This window comes from Melanerpes formicivorus, unplaced genomic scaffold (genome assembly GCF_026170545.1).
Source record: "Melanerpes formicivorus ecotype bairdi unplaced genomic scaffold, bMelFor1.0.p_v2 SCAF_11, whole genome shotgun sequence".
Taxonomy (NCBI): domain Eukaryota; kingdom Metazoa; phylum Chordata; class Aves; order Piciformes; family Picidae; genus Melanerpes; species Melanerpes formicivorus.
The window spans coordinates 3,781,075-3,801,370 of record NW_027142363.1 but is presented as its reverse complement, the minus strand read 5'-3'; positions in this window follow the sequence as shown (position 1 = coordinate 3,801,370).

Here is a 20,296-nt window from a genome sequence, read left to right as displayed (position 1 = left end):
AAAGAGTGAAAGAGGAAGAAAGACATCTGGATTACCTTCACATTATATACTATTATCATTTGAAAGCCTTGTTATTTCAGCAAAGCTTATTTTAGTTGATTCTCAGTTTCACCAGAACAGGACAAGGCATTCCAGCGAGGTGGCATGGATACAGGAGGTCCCTACTCATTTTCAGCACTCTGAGTGATAAGGCTTAGCAAAAGTCTTTCTGAGCTGATTAATGGCAGATTTGACTCTGGGAGGTAATTATAGCTTTTGACAAGGAGTTGGAGACTTTGGGGATGAAAGCGACTGTGAAGGCTTCACTGAGGAAAGCAGCCCCTGACAGGCACAACATGCTCATTACAGAAATTCTGAAAAAGCACAGAGATCTATAAAATAAACTAGATACAGTAGAACATATTTTTGTTAACCCCACTGCTGCTGACAGCAGATGCACCCTCTGTGTAGCTTGGGGACTACAAGATTTGTGACCTCAGTAACTGCAGTCTTTTTGAGAGGCAGAGGTTCATTTGCTTGTGAACTCACTCTCATCCTCCCTCCTCCACTCTTTTTCTTTTGAGGGCTAGACAGGGGGGTTGGAGGGAGGGAATATCAGATAAATAGTGTAGTGAAAAATGCATTATGACTGATCAGAATGTTTTTCCCATAATGCAACTACTTATATTTGCTGCTATATACTTTTTTTTAATTGTTTGGGCTTCAGCAGTGCTATGATAAAAATATTACCAAAGTGGCCTGTGCACTTTGATTCCAAGAATACTTGTTTTCAGTATTCTGAAATGTCAGGTTTGAGACCTGGAGCGAAGCCTAATTATAAAAAGTCTTCCTCCAAGGAAAAGGTCCTTAAAGACAGCAGGGTTTCTGGGAGGAGTTCTTAGTGTCTGCAAGTGCTTTAGGATCTTCAAAGCAGCATCTTTAAACTGCATCAAACTGCTCTCAGGACTGACCATTGTGTTACTACAACTCAAAAATACAATGACCAGGCTATTACTGCAGACTGGTTTCTCAGCTGTTTTCAGGATGGAGAGGGAGCAGTCTGCATCCTACAGCAGAGCCCTTATGTCAATTCAAAACAAAACTTTTCCCCAAAGTATTTTTTTTTTCTTTCAGTGAATAAAACCATGGAAATAGAATCCAGCTCTATAAAAGGGCCAAGAAGAGACATTGCTAAATCTAAATGTATTTATGATTCATCCGTTCTTTAATATGCCTCACCGCTATCAGGTACAGCCCTCATTTGAGTAGTACCTTCTGGCTCCTCAGTGCCTTTTTTGTCACCACAAAGCAGCTGTAAACCTGCCTGCTTGGGCCAATTAAGCTGGTTTGTATTTCTGAAGTGGCACAAAGGAAATCTTCCCCTCCTTCTCAGCCTGGTTAAAAAAAAACTCGGGATATATATTGGACACACAAGGATCACAAAAGTTGCAGTGGAACAAGAGCCACAGGCCAGCTCCTTGAGCTGAAATAAAACAGTAGCAATCCAAGGGAGAGATAGTAAATTACAGTAGCTGAGAGTCTGCCTCTGAGATTCTGCAACCACTACTCTGTCAGAAAATAAAATGATGTTATTAGGCTGCCTGTCACCAACACTCCCCCAAATATATTTTCTCAAACCATTTGTGGGACTCTGTGGAAAAAAAGGGGCATATATTTGAGTTCATTTTTGTGATATAATTTGTTACTTCATATGAATTGGGAACAAATGCCCCCATGAAGGTTTTTTTAAGACAGCCTGGGATCTATCATGTATCAGGAGGATACACCCTGTACCAGGGAGCATGGGGCATGGGGCCATTTCACTTCGCTTCAAAGCCTTGTTCTGAACTTCTGAGTAGAAATCAAATCAGAAATTTGGCCTAGACATCAGACCAGAAATACAGCAAACCTGCAATGTGGAACCAAAACCTTAATAAACAAGTGTGGTGAGCAGCAGTGCTGCCCCCAGAGAGTCAAAAGGCACGTTGCTTCTCCAAGCAGAATTGATTTGTTATTGTCACTATTCCAACTCAAACACTCTAGTGCATTAAAAAGAAAATTTCTGTGATGTAGATTAACTTATTGTGTTTAAGCACCTAACATAGGCCAACATTGATTTAACCTAAATTCAGATACCTGCAATGTAGAAATTTCTGCTTGACCTAACCACCTCAGCATTGCACTACGTCAGGAGGAATATTTATTTGTCTAGAAATTCCTGTTTCATGAGTGTCACATACAATTCAGCTAGATACAACTCAGTTTTGGTCTGCTGGTCTTCCACTATAATCAACAGCAAGACTGAGCAAAATTATCTAGAAAACAATCCAGAGCATTTGTGATCCAAACTGTCACTCTGTGGTTCCATTGTCTCTCTCTATTGATTGAAAAGGGACCCAAAACTGGTGGCTATCATAAAATAAACACTTTCAGAGTGTTTAACCTTTTGAGCTCCATATAAGATCCTCAGTTACATGACAAGAACTAGGTGGAAGTCATCTGGCCTAGAAATTTCTATCCAGCAGGGATTCGTGCACTGTATCTTCACTCATATGTATTAAATGAATGGTCTGTCCTTGTACAGAACAGAAGAAGAGTAAGAGTAGGCAGAGTAAAGAAACACCTTTTTTGTTTGGTTTTGGGTTCTGTTTGTTTGTTTGATTTGTTTTGGTTTGGGTTTTTCTGTGATTCACCCAGAACACTTAGTCTAACCTTCAACATATACTGAAAGAATCAGCTACTGGAAGATCATCATCTTAGGACCAGCCAGGTGAGGATGGGGAAAAAGCAGATCCTACCATATGGAGTAGAAAATCATGAAGACTCAGTGTTGGACTTAGTTAAAAACCTGCAAGGGAAACATGTTAGAAATTTTAGAGGAAGTTATTGCATTCTGTATCTGCAGGAGCTTTTCACACCTGACCAAAATGTTCTTTGAAAGCAAGTTATATGCACGTGAGTTGGCACACAGTTATATGCAGGAAAATTGGGAGAAGCCAGACTTTACATCTGTACATAAAAAGTTCATGTAAGAATTGCTTCTGTTTTCATGCAGCCATGGCAGAAGGTATCATGGGATTCATGAGGCCAATTGCAGCTAATTAAGTATTAGATAAAAGACATTCCCTTTCTTTCAGCAGCATCAGAATGCACAGCTCCCTTTTCCAAATAGTCACTGTCAAGACATAAAATAAAAACTCAAAAAGACATCTGTCAAATAAAATTTTAATAACATATGAATCAGAATAAGTTTGGGCCTATTGTTTGAAGATACCAACAGTACAAAGGGAGGTTAAATTCAGATAAATTATTCATCGAGACTAGTTGCTCACCTCTACTATGCCTCTGTATAATTTAAACAAAAGAAAAAGGTGTGCCACAGAATAAAATGAGGGGTTTTTTGTTAATACTTCCTTGGATCTGGGTGATGCAACTCCCTGTCTTATACCACAATAATTATTAAACACATGGAAAACAATATTAATGCATAAAAAACATATTCAATTGGCAGATGACAAATACATTATTTATTGCTTCAAGTTATTGATGGGCTTTCATACCACCTCATCATTTTGTTTTGCTCTGTCACTCATGAGCTATAGGATTATCAGTAGCTTGTAATAAATAATGTATCCATAGCCCGTCCTTTGGGTAGCTCCCCTTATTTATCTAGATATATGCGCCCATATATGCACTTTCTCACTCAAGGCATGCTCAGAGTGTTAAAAAATGATGATTTGCAGAGGTTTCAAACTTTCAGGCAGAGGAAAAAAACAATTAAAAAGGGACTGAGGACATTACAATCATGTTGGCTTTTATTTTTTTTGGTGTGGTTTTGTTTTGATTTGGTTTTAATGCTACGGATGTATTGCTAGATAATACACAGATATCAAAGGTTATAATGGATCTGTTCAAACCCATACTCAAAATCAGAATCAAAGCCTGCTAATCAGGTTTAGAGTCTGGATGAGGCATTTGGTGTTATGGTTTAGATGATTAGATGGTGGTGCATGATAGGTTGGACTCGATGATCTCAAAGGTGTTTTCCAACCAGGTTAATCCTCTCCCTCTCCCTCTCCCTCTCCCTCTCCCTCTCCCTCTCCCTCTCCCTCTCCCTCTCCCTCTCCCGATTTAGTGTAAGCAAATGCAACAAAATTGATACAGAGGGTGGTGTGGCTATTGAGCCAATGAGCTGGACACTTGCAAGTTTATGGATAATATTTGGTAAAGGTTAAAATAGAAAGTAAGTTCAAGATGTAAAATAGTCTTATCAAAATGACAATTACACAAACTATTGGACTGGTGGAGTCACCGTCCCTGGAGGTGTTCCAGAGGGGGTTGAATGTGGCACTTGGTGCCATGGTTTAGTAGTCATGAGGACTTGGGTGACAGGTTGGACTAGATGATCTTTGCGGTCTCTTCCAACCTTACTGATTCTATGACTGTATGAACAGATGTTATTGGTAAGAATAGATGGATTCCAATACAACATCATGTATAGTAAGCAAATTCCTAGTATCTTTTCACCCTTTCACACAAATTTGAACTGAAACCCTGATGCAGGGTCATCACTGATAAAAATGCCACTTGTTTTGACTGCCATGTATGAATTGGGAGTCACCATCATTGGAATTGTTCAGGAGGAGACTTGATGGGGTGCTTGGTGCCATGGGTTAGTTGTTTAGGTGGGTTGGATTGGTTGATGGGTTGGATGTGGTGATCTTGATGGTCTCTTCCAATCTGGTCTATTCTATTCTATTCTATTCTATTCCTATTCCTATTCCTATTCCTATTCCTATTCCTATTCCTATTCCTATTCCTATTCCTATTCCTATTCTATTCTATACCATAACATTCAAAATGCTTAGCCTGATAACCTGAGTTACAATTTGTATACTTGGAGGGCCAGGCACTACAGTCTCCAACTCTACATGCTATGTGCTGGATTCTGTATTTTTCTATTACTCGATCTGCCTTTTAAAACCATTTACTCTGCACAATCAGTGTTTCTAAATGACTGAGGAGAAAATAAGGGTGTATTATCAGAATAAACTAGATGAATCCATAAAATGCATAAGCAGGAAGAAGCTGAACTGCTGCATTTTGTTATTTTTAAAAGCAGCTGACATGATTGTATAATAATGAAGACCAAATATTTCCACAGGGAGATGTAATATTAACACTACCGAATAAGATCTTGACAACAATTTACATAGAATACTCTTAAGGCTACTTTCTGTAGTTCAAATCATGTTCAGTCAAGGAAGACAGATTCGACCTGGAACAGAAAGGTGTCTGTGTTAATATGAGGACTAAAAGGCCTTCCTTTGTTCAGTGTAGAGAAAAAATGTGGGTGTTTGTGTTACGGGAAGAGAAGTATGAGACTCAAAAGAAAAGCTATTTTCACTAAACGACAGTGTAGTCTTTGGCACAGAAAGAGGCAAACATGGCCAGGAATAAGTTTGCACAGAAAATGAGGAGATTTCCAGCGGAGTGAAGTTCTTAAGCAAAATTCTCTTAGAAGTAATAGGCAGCACAAGTCAGAAGGGGATTCAGTAAATCTGTGTATGTCATTAAATAACAAATGTCAGGATGTAGCTGCCCTTGACAACGCCAGGAACATTTCCTATGCTCTTATAGACTCCCATACGATTTCTCCTGAATAAAGGCTAGAACAATCGCATACAGAATGACAAGGTCTCTAAATGAGCAGTGGAAAAAAAGAAGTGATTAACAGGAGTGCCTAATAAAGCCAAAGCAACAAACAAACAAAACCCCCAAACCTCCCAGCTCTCAGCTACTTTCTCAGTGCCCAGCACTGGGGCCATATGGCTGGTGTCTCATCTTAGCAAGGCACAAATTGCTACACTACCACTGTATTCTTTCCGTATAGCACTTTTCACCACAACTGAGAAGTGGGAGGCTGCTCATCAAGAGGTAACAAATACATACAGCTTTTACATATTGAAAGAGGTGCTTATGAAAACATGTGATTCACATCAAACACAATCAATAGGTACAGTAGGTGAATACACAGACACAAAGAGCTGGCATGCCAAAAATCCTCAGTGCTTTCCCCTAACTTCACGGTCCTGTGTTAGGAGAAGACCCAAATTAATTTAATATGTGGTATTAAAGTTTTCCATCATCCAAGAGAGAGATATGCTGAGGCCCCAGGGCTCCACTGAGCTCTGCAACCCTGTGCACAGCCACTCTGAAGCCAGGGAGGATACAACAATCTCAATCGAGTCGTATGTGAGGGAGGCTTTTGCTTGACTGCCATGTAAAGCTCAGAGGCTGTTATACGCCAAAACTCAGAAACCAAACTCTGCCATAGCAAAATGTTGCAACACAGTCCCCACACATGAGCTCATCTCACACAGTGTGCATAATACTACCAATTACAGCAGCAAGCCAGCTAAATGTCTGGACCTTTTTTCCTAAGAATAAAATGAACTAGTTCAATTTCCCTCTGAATTTCATTCTCCTTTTGAAATCTGACATCTGCTGTCATATCCAAAACTTTACACTAGAAAGCAGCAGTCTGGAATTTCTCAAATGTGTAAATTTTTCATATTGCACTGAGACTGCAACAGCCTTACCTAACCAGCTGGATCTATCTGTCACCTGCCAAGCAGCACTTGCAATTTATTTACAGTCAACTGCAAGGAGATATATAAACTCCCTCAGATGAGGAAGATGTTGAATTTACACAGACAAGTGACAAATGAGCCCAGAATGAGAATGCATACAAGAATAGCCTACAGTATGCCATTATATCATGACATAAATATATGACAACTACTCCAACCAATGCCCATGGCAAATGTTTCCATGTGTTACCACCACCAGAGTAATTTCTCTGTGTCACAGTTTTCCCCTTATTTTCTTTTTTTCCTTGTATGAGAGATAGGTTCTAAAGTAAAAATGAATAAAAAGACATCTATTAGAATAAGCAGATCATACTGAACTGAATGGGTTTCAGGACAACAGTCTACAGTTAATGCACCTCATTTCTGGTGGATCAGTGTCCAGAGATCAGTAATACGCTCCACTAGAAATGCACACATATATACAAGTTATAAGAAGAGATAAACTATAATCTCACTGTCTATAATTGCATCCAGACTCCAATTACAATGAACAGAATAACCTGCCATATGCATCTGTAGAGAAATACAAGACAAAGCTTTCAGGATACGTGAAGAGAAGCTTTTATGAAAGAAGCAGACTTCTGTATAAGTGCTGGTGTGGAATTCAAGCTTCCCTGTATCAAGCAGGAGCTCCAGTTCTTTCAAAGCTTGAAAATCATGCCTCTGTAGAGAAACAAACCAGAAATCCTCTTGGCAAAACTGAAATCCACCCTAATCCTTCCAAATGAAGCTTACATTGCAGAAGGTGCTGCACAGATCTTGGGCTAATCCTCTGGCAGTGAAGGACTAACTTTGAAAACAAAGGAAAAGTGGCATCAAACATGGCAACTTCCCCAATCTCTACAGATTGTTGTTAGAGATAAAACTGATCCTTGGTCCAACCTCTGATACATTTAAGAAGCAGCTTTTCTCTTTTCAAAGAGTAAACATCTGTAGACAACAAAATCTGTTGTCTAAATACACCCAGCCCAGGAGTTTCCAAAACAATGATCCACACTTCTTCTAGAAAGTTACAATTTAGGTGGATATGGTTGACAAAACAACCTACTGCTGTTCTAAAAGAATTAAACCATATTTCTCTGCTAAAGAAAGTTGAAGGAGGAATAACTGCTCAAAACCAAGCCAATCAGTACTAGCTGAAATGTAACAAAAGAAATATCAGTGAGTGAGTTCAGGGTTCTTGTTTGTTTTGTTTTAGGATGAATGTTTTGGATTTGGTGTGGGAATAATGTAGATAGTGTAGATCACACATTGATAAGTAGCTCTTATCCTGAGTTAAGGATTTTTCAGTTCCTCATGCTCTGCCAGTGAGAAGGTACCCAGGAAGCTGGAAGGGTGCATGGCTCAAATTAGCCAAAAGGATATTCCATACCATAAAACATCATGCTCAGTATATAAATGGTGGGGAGTTGGCCAGGAGAAGCTGGTAGCTACTCAGGTGTTGGTGTATCACTTGTCTTTCTTGGACTTTATTTATCTTCTATTATTAGTGTTCAAGAGAGGATTGGATGTGGCACTTGGTGCCATGGTTTAGTAGTCATGAGGTCTTGGGTGACAGGTTGGCCTTGATGATCTTTGAGGTCTCTTCCAACCTTATTGATTCTATGATTCTATGATTTTATTACTATTACTACTATTAATTATTACTGTCCTTACTATTGTTGTCATTGTTATAGTTTGGTTTAGTTCAGTTATTGAACTGTTCTTATCTTAACCCAGGAGTTTTAACTTTTTTTTTTTCCTGATTCTTCTCCCCATCTCACTGGGAGGAATGAGGAGTGGTGAGAAGCTGTGTGGTGCTCAGTTGCTGGCTGGGGTTAAACTGTGAAAACATAGTAGTTTTTTGATGTTTAATCACCTGTTTATTAAAGGCAAAGGAATGAGAACCATGGACTATTCTGTGAGTATCAGACAAGATACCGTGTCTATGCCAAACATCTCACCTGTTGCTCTCTGGTCTTTCTGTTCTCCTATTACAGAAACAAAGTCAGGGAAGGTGCCTGAAAGGGGATATGGCACACATTAGGATCTAGTTATTCTTTTGGTTAGCCAGATGACTAGTACTTCATATTAAGCCTTGGTGCTCCTTGTCTGCTTGTAATTGGAGACACTATGCATTATTACTTCTTTAAAGAGGGCAGTATTTTCAAATCCTGAAACCCTTATGGACTAACCACTCAGCATCATCACTTCTGCCACAGAAAAGCTAAGGAGAAAGAAGATTCACTATGTCTTTATGCAATACAGTGCATAAATCAATTTTCAGCCTCAAGAATAATATAATGTACACTTAGCCCTGCCCAGCTCAGAAGAGTGGTCCCAGTCACCAGGCAAAACCAGGGTAATTCAGGCAACTAAGCCATTTTAGATACTCTAGAGTATTGCCTCCAGCCTCGCCTCCAGCTGTCACCAGCTCTACACCACATTCACTGCCCTTGGAACTGTGTCTCAGGTACCTAAGGGCATCTCTCTAAAACGGTTTGCATACTTGCATCTAAGCAGCTGAATCCCACCCATTATGTTTCTCCTCTTTTTATGCTGTTGCAGTAAAGAAGATTACAGACCATGTTTCTCAATAGCCCCAGGATATGTTCTATGCAAAAAGAATGGTTGCTCCAGCTTAACAACCCCTCTGTGTAAAAAGCAGCATAAAGAGGTCATATCAGAGCTGAAAATTGGGCCAAAGAGAGTATATTTTCCTCTGGATGCACAGTTATAATTGCTATTATGTTTAGGGAATTGGGCTTGATCACTGAGTGGAAAACACTTTGCAATTAAGAGGGCTGAAAGCATAACTAGATTTGAATAATTGATGTTAATTTCCATTTGCAGGCAAGACTATCACAATGCAGAATCCAAATGCCATGCAATCTTCTGGTCCATTCCCTCATTTCTTGTTGCCATAAATTGCAAGGTAATGTCAACTAGAGGGCCTTGTACAGGATTGCTGTATGGATCACATCCCATTATACATTTGAAATCAGGCAGAATCCAGGCTTGTATCACTCATGCTCATGAAGCAAGTTCTTTCCTTATTTGGATATACAATTACCTTGAATGAAACCGAATGTAATGCCTTGAAAACAATACTAAATTAAATGGTAATGTAGTAATCCATCAATTACAACAGGGCAACTAATGGCTTGAAATAGCTTTAAACAAGAGTTTCTAGTTAGATTAATAATATAATTAATGCTATGTACTCATCATTAAAGTAGGATATAAAATATTGTTTTAGTTAATCTCTTTTTGTCCTTGATGAGGTAGTGCAATGCAACCAAAATGAATATTCATCGTAATGTGGTGCCTAAGTATGCAAGTATCTACCAAAAAAAAACCCCAACAATTAGATTTTGTCAACTATTAAAACACAGTTATTACTAGGATTGCTTAAGTGTCAGAAGTAGTGAATATACTGTTAGTAATCTTATTTGTCCTGAATGTAATAGTCACGTTATTGTGCAGGTTAGAGAGACGAGGAGATTTAAATGACGCTGTGAGACAGTACTTCAGTATTCAGTTGGTTCAGTTCCTTCTGAAACACCCTCGGAGACACATAAAATGGAAAGAAAGAAAGATGGAAATTATCTGGCCAGCTGTAGTAAGGAGGAACAGAACAGAATCTATATTTGGAGAAATGGAGGGGAAACTCACTCCTCTGCTTTCTGATGTTACACATGCAGATGATCAGTTACTGCAGATTTTCACACTTCCTACTGAAATCAAACAAAGCTCAAGAACTGCAGGAATCTGAAGCCACGTGCATGTGTTCAGTGTCCCTTACGTGACATGCATGCAAAGGGAAGCACAGCAGGTATCATCCTTTCTAGTCTCCTCCATTAGACCCTGGATCTGAATTATGTCGATCACCCTCCTGGTTTATTTAATTTACAAAAGCAATCTGTTCCATTGCCCACAGCTGTAAAACAGACACCAGCTCCATGTTACAGATCACAGTACCCCATATGTACTCAGTAGATCCTAAAGCTGCAGCTTAACCACTGTTGCCACTGGCCAAGGAGAGGTGGGAGCATGAGGAGGCTCAAGAGCACAGAGGGAGGGCAAGCACCCTCTCCCATCTGGATCCCACCACAAGTACATGCCCATAGGCCTTCAGGGAGGGAAGGGAGGGGTTTTTCCCTTAGCCCAGCTCTGTTGCATGTTGTGCTGCAGTGGAAAGCTGCTGCCTGATGGCCAGAGGGTGCAAAACTGCTCTCCCAGAGCTAGAATTTTAAAGCCCTGCAGCCCACCCCTTTGAATACCTTTAGATCAGACAGTTTTTCATAAGGCTGTATTTCAACAGTTGCTTAACACTTCCTACAACCTAAAACGTAGCTATAAAAAGGAATCCAAACCTCTGATTCTGTGTTTTTCTGGAAAATTTACCTAAAGAAACGGGTTAGCATATGTGAGTTAAGAACTCAAAGACTTAAATACTGTATCTATAAATAGAAGTAGGAACAAACATACACACAGAGTCACAAGGAATTGTGGTATGTTTACAGTGGCCTTTGAAGCAGATATAAAAAATCTCCATCACAAATAAGAATTGCTCAGAGGCTCCCCAGGAGAATGACTTGCTCCTATATGCCTTTGGACTGATGAACTGGAAAGCAAAGATAACAGGACTGGCTCCTCCTCCTTTCACCTTTCCCTCTCCAGAGTTTTGTCTTACCCAGCAGCTGAATAGACACAGTTGTTTCTGAGACACAGAAAAACAAGGGAATGGCAGTTCTGCTTTGCTTCCTCATGCTTTCCCCTGACTCCAACAAAATGCCCTGTAGGCAAAGTATATTCAAACAGACTGTTAGCACATGCTGGAGAGGTCACTGACAGAGTAAAAAGCTATCTTGTATTATTTACAAGAAGTATTAGATAACATTTTGGCCACCAAGACACAAAGAAACATCATGAGATCATTAAAGCTCTAAAGTGCATGTAAAGCAGAAGGATGTCTTTTTAAGAGGTTATCAAAGGATCCCACGTGTCTACCCAGTCGACTCCAACGGCAGCAACAAGAAATATGCCAGTTAACATTAGTAAGAACTGCAGAGTAAGGAGAAATGCATTCAGGCCAACTGCCTTTGAAAACCAGAGAATGCATAGTTCAGAAATGCTGTGATTTCAACTTGTGATTTAAGGGAATCTATACATTTCACAAAGGAACCATAGCCCACTAAACAACATGCCTAGCAATTTGCCAGTCTTTAACATATCCACATAGAGGGGTTGTTGTTTGCTATTTAGGGAGAGAAGGATGGCAAGGAAATCAGCTTTTCTTACTAGATTTATTTTACATTTGTAAGGGAAATGGAATAAAGCAAAACAGGTTACCATAACACCCAACAGATAAGATGGAAGAAAGGTTAAAATACTGTATGAGACAGAGTCTCCACTGACCTTGTGCATCCTGGCCTTTAAATGCAAACACTGCTTTCAAAACCAACTGTATTTTGTGTTTCATTAGTGCCTGTGGAAGAACAATGAAAATGCAGAAAGTGTAATAATCAGGCTTCTGCAGGAGAGATTGAATAGGCTAAAATTAAGAGCAAATGCTACTCAATTAAGGGTTTCTTTTGTATTACAGTAATGCCTTAAGTATTTTCAAATATTGAAGGAGGTGATGATGGGTATCTGTGGTTCTTCTCACAAGAAGAGGAAAAGCTGCATGAGAAGCTTGGGTTTGAGGGTAAAGAGCAGAGAAAAGGAGTGTAATGAAAGAAAGGTGAGTCCTAAGAAAAAGAGACTGAGAGAGAGAAAAGGTAATTTTGCTTTGAGGTAGGGCAAGGGAGCTGCCATGGATATTTTTTTATTGTTTGACTGTCTACAACTGTCCTGTTGTCTTAGCATCTGAAACAGATCTGAATTATTAACAAGTAAATAACTAGCATGAAAACCCTCTGTAAATTATGAATAGATATGTTATTTTGCCTCTTAGCATGAAATTATTAGTTAAAGAAGAATCTCTTCAAGAGTAGAACAATGAACCCCTCAGAAAATACAGTTCCTCTGCACTGCTTGGAATTTGTGGATAGTGGGACCAGGGATGTGAAGCTGGGAACAATCCTGTGTGATCACCTTCTCCAATAATTTATTGACTGTTGTCATGGCATGTGGTGCTGTGCAAACACTGCTCTAGGGTGTTTATCCTCTAAATCAGACACAGATAATAGAAGTCAGACACAAAATACCAGGGGAGAGTCCAAACCAGATGGAGATAATCCATTTTACATCAGATGTGAAAGTGACTTTCTCTTGGGCTGATTATTTCTTGTTAGAAGAGTGCTTTGCTGAAGGATTTAATTGAAAAGTGGCCATCAGTCCTACCAAGACAAAGAGCTCCCTTACAGGATGCACAGAGTGAACGCCACAACGCTAAATTAAGAGCAGGGAGCACTGTCAGGGACACCCTGTGACTTAAAGACAATTTAGCCAAAGTTCTGAATGAAGCACAGCCATCATTACACGATAGGCATCATGTAATGCCACCCTTGAGTAATTATTACATTATGAAGTGGCTTTTCTGCATCTGCAGAAAGTAGAAAGCCTGCCCCACTGACTTGCCACCTTGTTCAGAGCCAGCTTTTATTTCTCTGGCTGATCTTGCATTGCACAGGCTACATTTCACTCACGAGGGAAAAAGAAAACTGAGTCATACTAGTGCAATATTTTACCTTTTTCAACTTTTTAGACAGCAAGCTCTTCATGGGTCTGACCATGTTTATGTATAGGATGAGGATGTCAGAGTCTGGGCTGAATAACTCCACAGCACACATTTTTGTAAACCTGCTGACACACCTTTAAAATCATTATACTAAATATCCCCAAAACAGAGCTGTCAGGATCCAGAGGTCCAACATACTCAATTCCCAATGCACTGAAAGTCTTTGCAAAGATGAGAACACACTAGAATTAACTTCTGGGTGATGATTAAAAGACAGAAAGCCTCAGAGACTCACACGAGAGTATTTCCCACAAAGCAATCACTCTTTCAGCGATCTCCAAGGCCTGATCTCAAGAGAAATGTATAAAACATTTGGAGCCATGAGCTTAGGAACTAAAGTTTTTAAATCTGCTGAATCCTAAAAATTTCATAGCCCATACAGTTAGTAGTTTAAAAACTTTCCCCATCCATCTCACGCTTACTTGCACTCCTGATCTCTTTAACTTCTAGAGGGTATGAACTAACCTTTTTCACCTTATCTTCCCTCCCCAGTAGTAACATTCCTGCTGTTTCAAACAGGCCTAATCTTTTGTCTCATGATTTAACTGAGATTCAGATAATTAGACTCATCTTATATTTGAAATTTGCTGTTTCTATTTTGAACCTGAAAACTATGCCAAAAAAGTTTATCTCCACTGCTAACTGTAGGCTCAGAGGAGACCTTATTGCTGTCTGCAACTACCTGAAGGGAGCTTGTAGCCAGGTGGGGCTTGGTCTCTTCTCCCAGGCAACAAGCAGCAGAACAAGAGGACACAGTCTCAAGCTGCACCAGGGGAGGTTTAGGCTGGATGTTAGGAAGAAGTCCTTCACAGTAAGAGTGATTGGCCATTGGATTGTGCTGCCCAGGCAGGTGGTGGAGTCACCATCATTGGAGGTGTTTAAGAGTCTTGATGGGGAGCTTAGTGCCAAGGTTTAGTTGATGAGATGGTTTTGGGTGATAGTTTGGACTTGATGATCTCAAAGGTCTTTTCCAACCTGGTTAATTCTATTCTATTCTATTCTATTCTATTCTATTCTATTCTATTCTATTCTATTCTATTCTATTCTATTCTACTCTACTCTACTCTATTCTATTCTATTCTATTCTACTAGAAGTTTTAGTAAAAGAGTTTATCTATCACTGCCTAGAAACTTATTGGAAAGAAAACTAAGCTCCTGAAGAAGAGGGGGATCTCAAATTTATCAGGTTGTTCCATATATGTTTTCATGAAGACCAGAATAAATTCTGTTTCAAATATTTCTACTACATAAATATTTCCAGTTACTGAATGGAGAAAATTATTTAGGCTGTATTTAGCACATGAAGGCATTTCAGCTTCAGTACCACAAGATGTAATCCTCTCCAAACAGTTCATCTTTTTTGCTAAATCACATCTATTCTGGTATACAGTGGTCATCCTTCTTAGTCAAGTGCACTGGACTCACATCTAGGCATTATGTAGTAAAGGAGAAGTTACCAAATGAACATATTTTTATTTCCTTCAGTAATTACTGAAAACTAGATTCTTTCAGTCCTTATTCACTATTTTGTCTGCCAATTAGGGTTTTTTTGGATTAATGGGACGCTCTCAGTGAGGGTAAGTATAGTGGAATCAGGCCATAACAATGGATAAAGTAAACAGATTCTTTTGTTGCCATCCACCCAGTTCTTAAAAGCCCTATTTAAAATAGCCATCAGACAAAGAAGATGACCAAAAAAATACACCACAAAATGAGGCCATGAATAACAACATAATTCAGATTAAGAATTCATGGCCTTCAGAATTAATAGGCCATTCAAGGAAAAAGAATACCCTCAATAAAAACAAGTATTTGTGTGAAATCCTCCATTCATACCTTTAATTCAGACAGAGCTTTTTCTCCTGAGCTGCTGTTTCACATGTGTTTATGCACAGAGAGCCCATCCAGGGTCCAGAAGAAAAAGAAACTATTATACATACTGACAAATACAAAATAAGTAAGAAATATCATTGCAGTTACAGGACACTTTTGTCCTGTACAGGACACTTTTGTCCTGTAACTTGGTGCCATGGTCCAGTCATGAGGTCTCTGGTGACAGGTTGGACTCGATGATCTTTGAGGTCTCTTCCAACCTTTGTGATACTGTGACACTAAAAGTCACCTATTACAACTCTGTGATGCAATTTTATTAACCTTATAACAACACCTAAATTATGACACCATTTGGAGACTACTGCCTGATTTATTTTGGAAGTCATTGGTAGCAACAGTGAGTGTATGTGATACATGAAGAAAGCATTCAGGTGTCTGTACACTAGAATATTAAAACATGTATTTAGATGTAGAAGTAACATTAATACTTTTTTTCCCCTTGGCAATACAGAGCAATTATAAAGGTTAAAAATTATACTACTTTGGAAGACTGAGTGATTCACACTTGGTTGCAGGGCAGCAAAGACTCACTCTCTGAAGTGATATTTTACTGAACTAAAATCTCCCACCTGTTCCTCTCAAATATATAATGACTGATACAGTCCACACTAAAGCCTCCTCAGCAACTGGCCACAAAATATCTTTTCTAATGATTTTTTTTCATGTTTCATCCCCCCAGAATCTTATTCTTTATCTTCCTGGATTTTTTTTGAACCTGTTAAAGTCTGTACAGCCTTGCTGTCAACAGGATTTTGTTCAGGTTGACTGGTTCTAACCTCAAGTGTGAGCGATGCTGTTTCCAGTAACAGCTATGACTTTTCTGGTGTACTTGAATTGTCTTAAAAGTTTTCTACTTAATGCAAGCCAAAGAGACTAAGAATGAAACTCAGTTGCAAATAAATGAGACTTAGTCTGTAATCAAAATTATGGTGTTGGGGTTTTGGGGTTTGTTTGTTTGTTTCTCCCACTGGTGCTCTGTTTAAAAGCACATGAGCATCTCCATACCTGAAAAACCATTTCAGCTGAGGAAAATTATAGAGGAACAAGAAACTAGACTGAATCTGGAATAAAACTGGAGTTTTGTCCAAGTGAAAGGCCCAACTTGAGAAAGAAGGATTTTGTTCCAACTGATTCAACCAGGAAGACTTGATAGAAAGTGGTCAAAACAAGTAAGTTGTTATCCAAAATGTTACATGATGAGATATTTGATAAAAAATTCACTTACGCTGTGCAAAGTTGGAGTCTGCAAAAGATTGCACAGGCTGCTGCAAAATGACCATGCCAAGGCAATACCCCACCCTTAGCAAAAGAAAAGAGCTACATTAATTTCTTTTTCAACAGAGCAAGAATTTGTTAAAGGTACCCAGGGCAGAGTTCTTGACCATTAAGGCAAAGTATGCATGACAGTCCAGATTAGAAATGAGAAAAGATGAAACTCAGAATCATTTCAAAGAATTACAGAATCCTGGAATGCCTTAGGTTGGAAGGGATCTTAGAGACCATCTACTCCAACCTCCCCTGCATAGGTAGGGATGCCTCTCAACTAGACTCAGCTGCTCAAGGCCTCATCCAGCCTGGCCTTGAACACCCCTAGGGAGGAGGCATCCACAGCTTCCCTGGGCAGCCTATTACAGAGTCCCACCACCCTCGTGCTGAAGAACCTCTGCCTAAAGTCTAGTCTAACCTTATTCTGCCTCAGCTTAAAACCATTCCCTCTTGTCCTATTGCTAGACACCCTTATGAAAGAAGAAAACATGCATCTCTGGGTGAAGAACATGTCAGTTCTTGGTCCACCAGAATTTGCAAGGTGCAATAAAGCCATAAAAAAGTCACAGAAAATATTGCAACAAATGATTAAAGAGACATGAAGGACTAAAAGAGCTAAGTAGCTCAACGAGCATGTTCTTGTTGACACACCAAGGATAAAGAGACTCAGCACCCTCCATGATCACTACAATAAATATTTTTATTAAATAATAATAAAAATAAATAAATAAAGCTTCTTCACTCCATGCAATGATAAATAGCCAAGGGCAGATGACTGATACTGGTTTTTCTCCTGACAAAGTGTCAGGAATGTCTTATGTAGCACCAAGAGTGAGACCATGAAATATGTAATGAATTCTCCTGAGGAGAGTAAGTTGGATGTCTGTATGGCATTGGGAATAAAGAGGTCTGAAAGAAAATCTGAAGTCCATTAGGGATAGAATCAAAACAAAGCATTAAAATGAATACTACAGGGTTCTATATTAATCTCAAATATATATATATATATATGTAAAGTCATTTTACAGCAAATACTGAACCATTCATGGAGATCCTTTTTTTAGGAAACAAAGAATGTGCAGGTAGTCATTGACATTTTTATATTTGTTGCAAGAAATGATGTCCTTTTCACAGACCACTTAGACTCCCTTCAGATATTCTTACTAGATAATACTTCAGTTCAACAGATAGTTTTTGCTATCCCACTCTCCCTGAAACAGTGTGTACAACTATGCAATTTACAGCAAATTACATGGCTTGACAGAATCTGTTGAAAATCTAAATAGGAAACACGGAAAAACACTCTAAATGCAGACCTTCCTCCCTATTTAGCAGTGCTAGATTACAATTTGGGACTGGTGAAATATAGGTTGCAAGAGGATAACATCTGGTTTGACAGGAATCAGAAAATAAGAATGTCTGCACTCATGTGAGAGGCACTGAGGTCTTCCAGATGTACAAGACAAGATTTTCACTTTGACTTCAAGCTTAGGAAATTTCCATTAATACCCCAACAGGACAATGAGTAGTCCTAACTAGATGATCCTTGTGGTCCCTTCCAGCCCTGACTGATACTATGATACTATGATACTAAGGTCACAGACAGCAGTGGCACTTGGGAATTAGCACCAGAGGCCCATAGCTTGCTGCTCCAGTCTTACAAGCTCACTTGGAAAAAGCAAATATCCCTTGCACAGGATGACCAGAAGCGATGCTCCTGCCAATCTTTCAGACACACAGACTCACATTGCTTTAGCCTCAGGGCTTGGGCACACCAGAAAACCAGCAGAGCTGGAGTCCATGCAGAAGCATGCATGTCTGTGGAGCAACACAAGGCACTTCAGGGGCTACAAGATCATTGCTGGTTTATAGGGGAAACACATCTGTGAAATCTCACCACTCTTTTTGTTGTTATGGTATCACTACGGCTGAGAAAGCAGGCATGGGATTAGCTATACCTATAGAATGTTGTTGCCAGGGAGCTGAACCACTGGGGCTGTGTAGCAGTGAGTTGCCAGATTTTGCATAAAGCAAAAAACATCCAATGCTCTGATTTGAAGGGACTATTGGCCAGATGTGCCATTAGTGAATGGGGGGCAGCTGCAGGAACAGCTTAGCTCATCAAAAGCATATTGCTTCATCAGGGGAAGGGCTCATCCTGCTCTCGCTCTTCCTTTTGCCAGAGATCCACCCAGGTTTTGGTGAGCTTCACTCACTACCCCTTAGCCCCTTAACAAAGATATGCAGAGGGTCTGAGGAAACCATGGGGTTAATTTCCCAGACAAGGTATGGAGCATGAGCCCACGGTCAGGACTACCAAGAAGAATAGGGAAAGTGGGAATGGGAGCCACATACTCTTTCAGTAGCAACAAATTAATTTGCCTCAGCCATGTCTTGTGGAACAACAGTCCACAATCAATCTCTGCTCAGCATTAACTGCAGCAGCAGAGCATTTATGACAGAATAAATGCACACAATGAATGGTGAGGAGAGATAGCAAGTGCTTTTGCTGTGCTGTTCTCCTACCTTCAAGTTCAGGAAACAATATAAAACCCAAAACCAACCAACCAAACAAACAAAAAGTGTTGTTCTGCCCCCACTTTAGGAAAAAAAAAATCTCACATCTCTGACAATGCAGATAAAATATAACATATAATATATAATACAAGTACATAAATATATATAACACTGAAGTTTTTCACTGGCAGCAAATACTAATTATTAGGAAGAAGTTCCTCACAGAAAGAGTGATTGGCCATTGGAATGTGCTGCCCAGGGAGGTGGTGGAGTCACCATCACTGGAGGTGTTTAGGAAGAGACTGTATAGGGTGCTTAGTGCCATAGTTTAGTTGATTAGATGGTGTTGGGTGATAGGTTGGACTTGATGATCTCAGAGGTCTTTTCCAACCTTGTTTATTCTATTCTATTCTATTCTATTCTATTCTATTCTATTCTATTCTATTCTATTCTACTCTATTCTATTCTATTCTACCCTACCCTACACTACCGTACCCTACCCTATCCTATCCTATCCTATCCTATCCTATCCTATCCTATCCTATCCTATTAACTAGTTGCTAGGAATGGTTATCAGCTGAATTGTGTACAGTCAGCAGAGGAATTGCTGCATCTGTTATGTGGGAGGCAGACATTGTACCGCCATGGGAATGAACTGAGTGTCAAGTAACGTGGTGTTCTTGTTACAGCTTCAGAACAGATGTCATTTTGTCATAGCTACTGACATAATTTTGAAGATAAGAAGATTTGGAGATTTAGTCTATGATGTTTTAGAGCTAAACACAGACAGGATTACAGCTTTAAATTTAAACATGAGCTAGATATGGCCTTTCAACACAGGGTTATGTCCATCATATCCTAAAAAACATTGAGGTAAAACCACCATACTGGTTTTAATTTCTTGTGATTATGGTACTGTTATTATTTTACCATCTCATACATTATTGACTACTATTTTCAACAAATAATGTAGCCAGAAAACCTGACTCAAGATTGCTCTTTCTGGAAGGGAGGAAAAAATAAAGAGAGATAACTAATGAGGCTTTGCTTCCTTGGATTAAGTTTTATTGACTTTCACATCCAGGATGATGTAAACTCTGACTCAAGCTTTTCTCTGTGGGTGAGACCACTTAAATGAACATCTGTGTAGATTCTCTCTTGTCTGGCAGTCTATGAACTCACAATGCAGTGTTTTTGATTGAGGACGCTACAGTTTTGCTTCTCCAGCAATCCTTGTATGTCCAAACAGCTCTGCATCATTAAT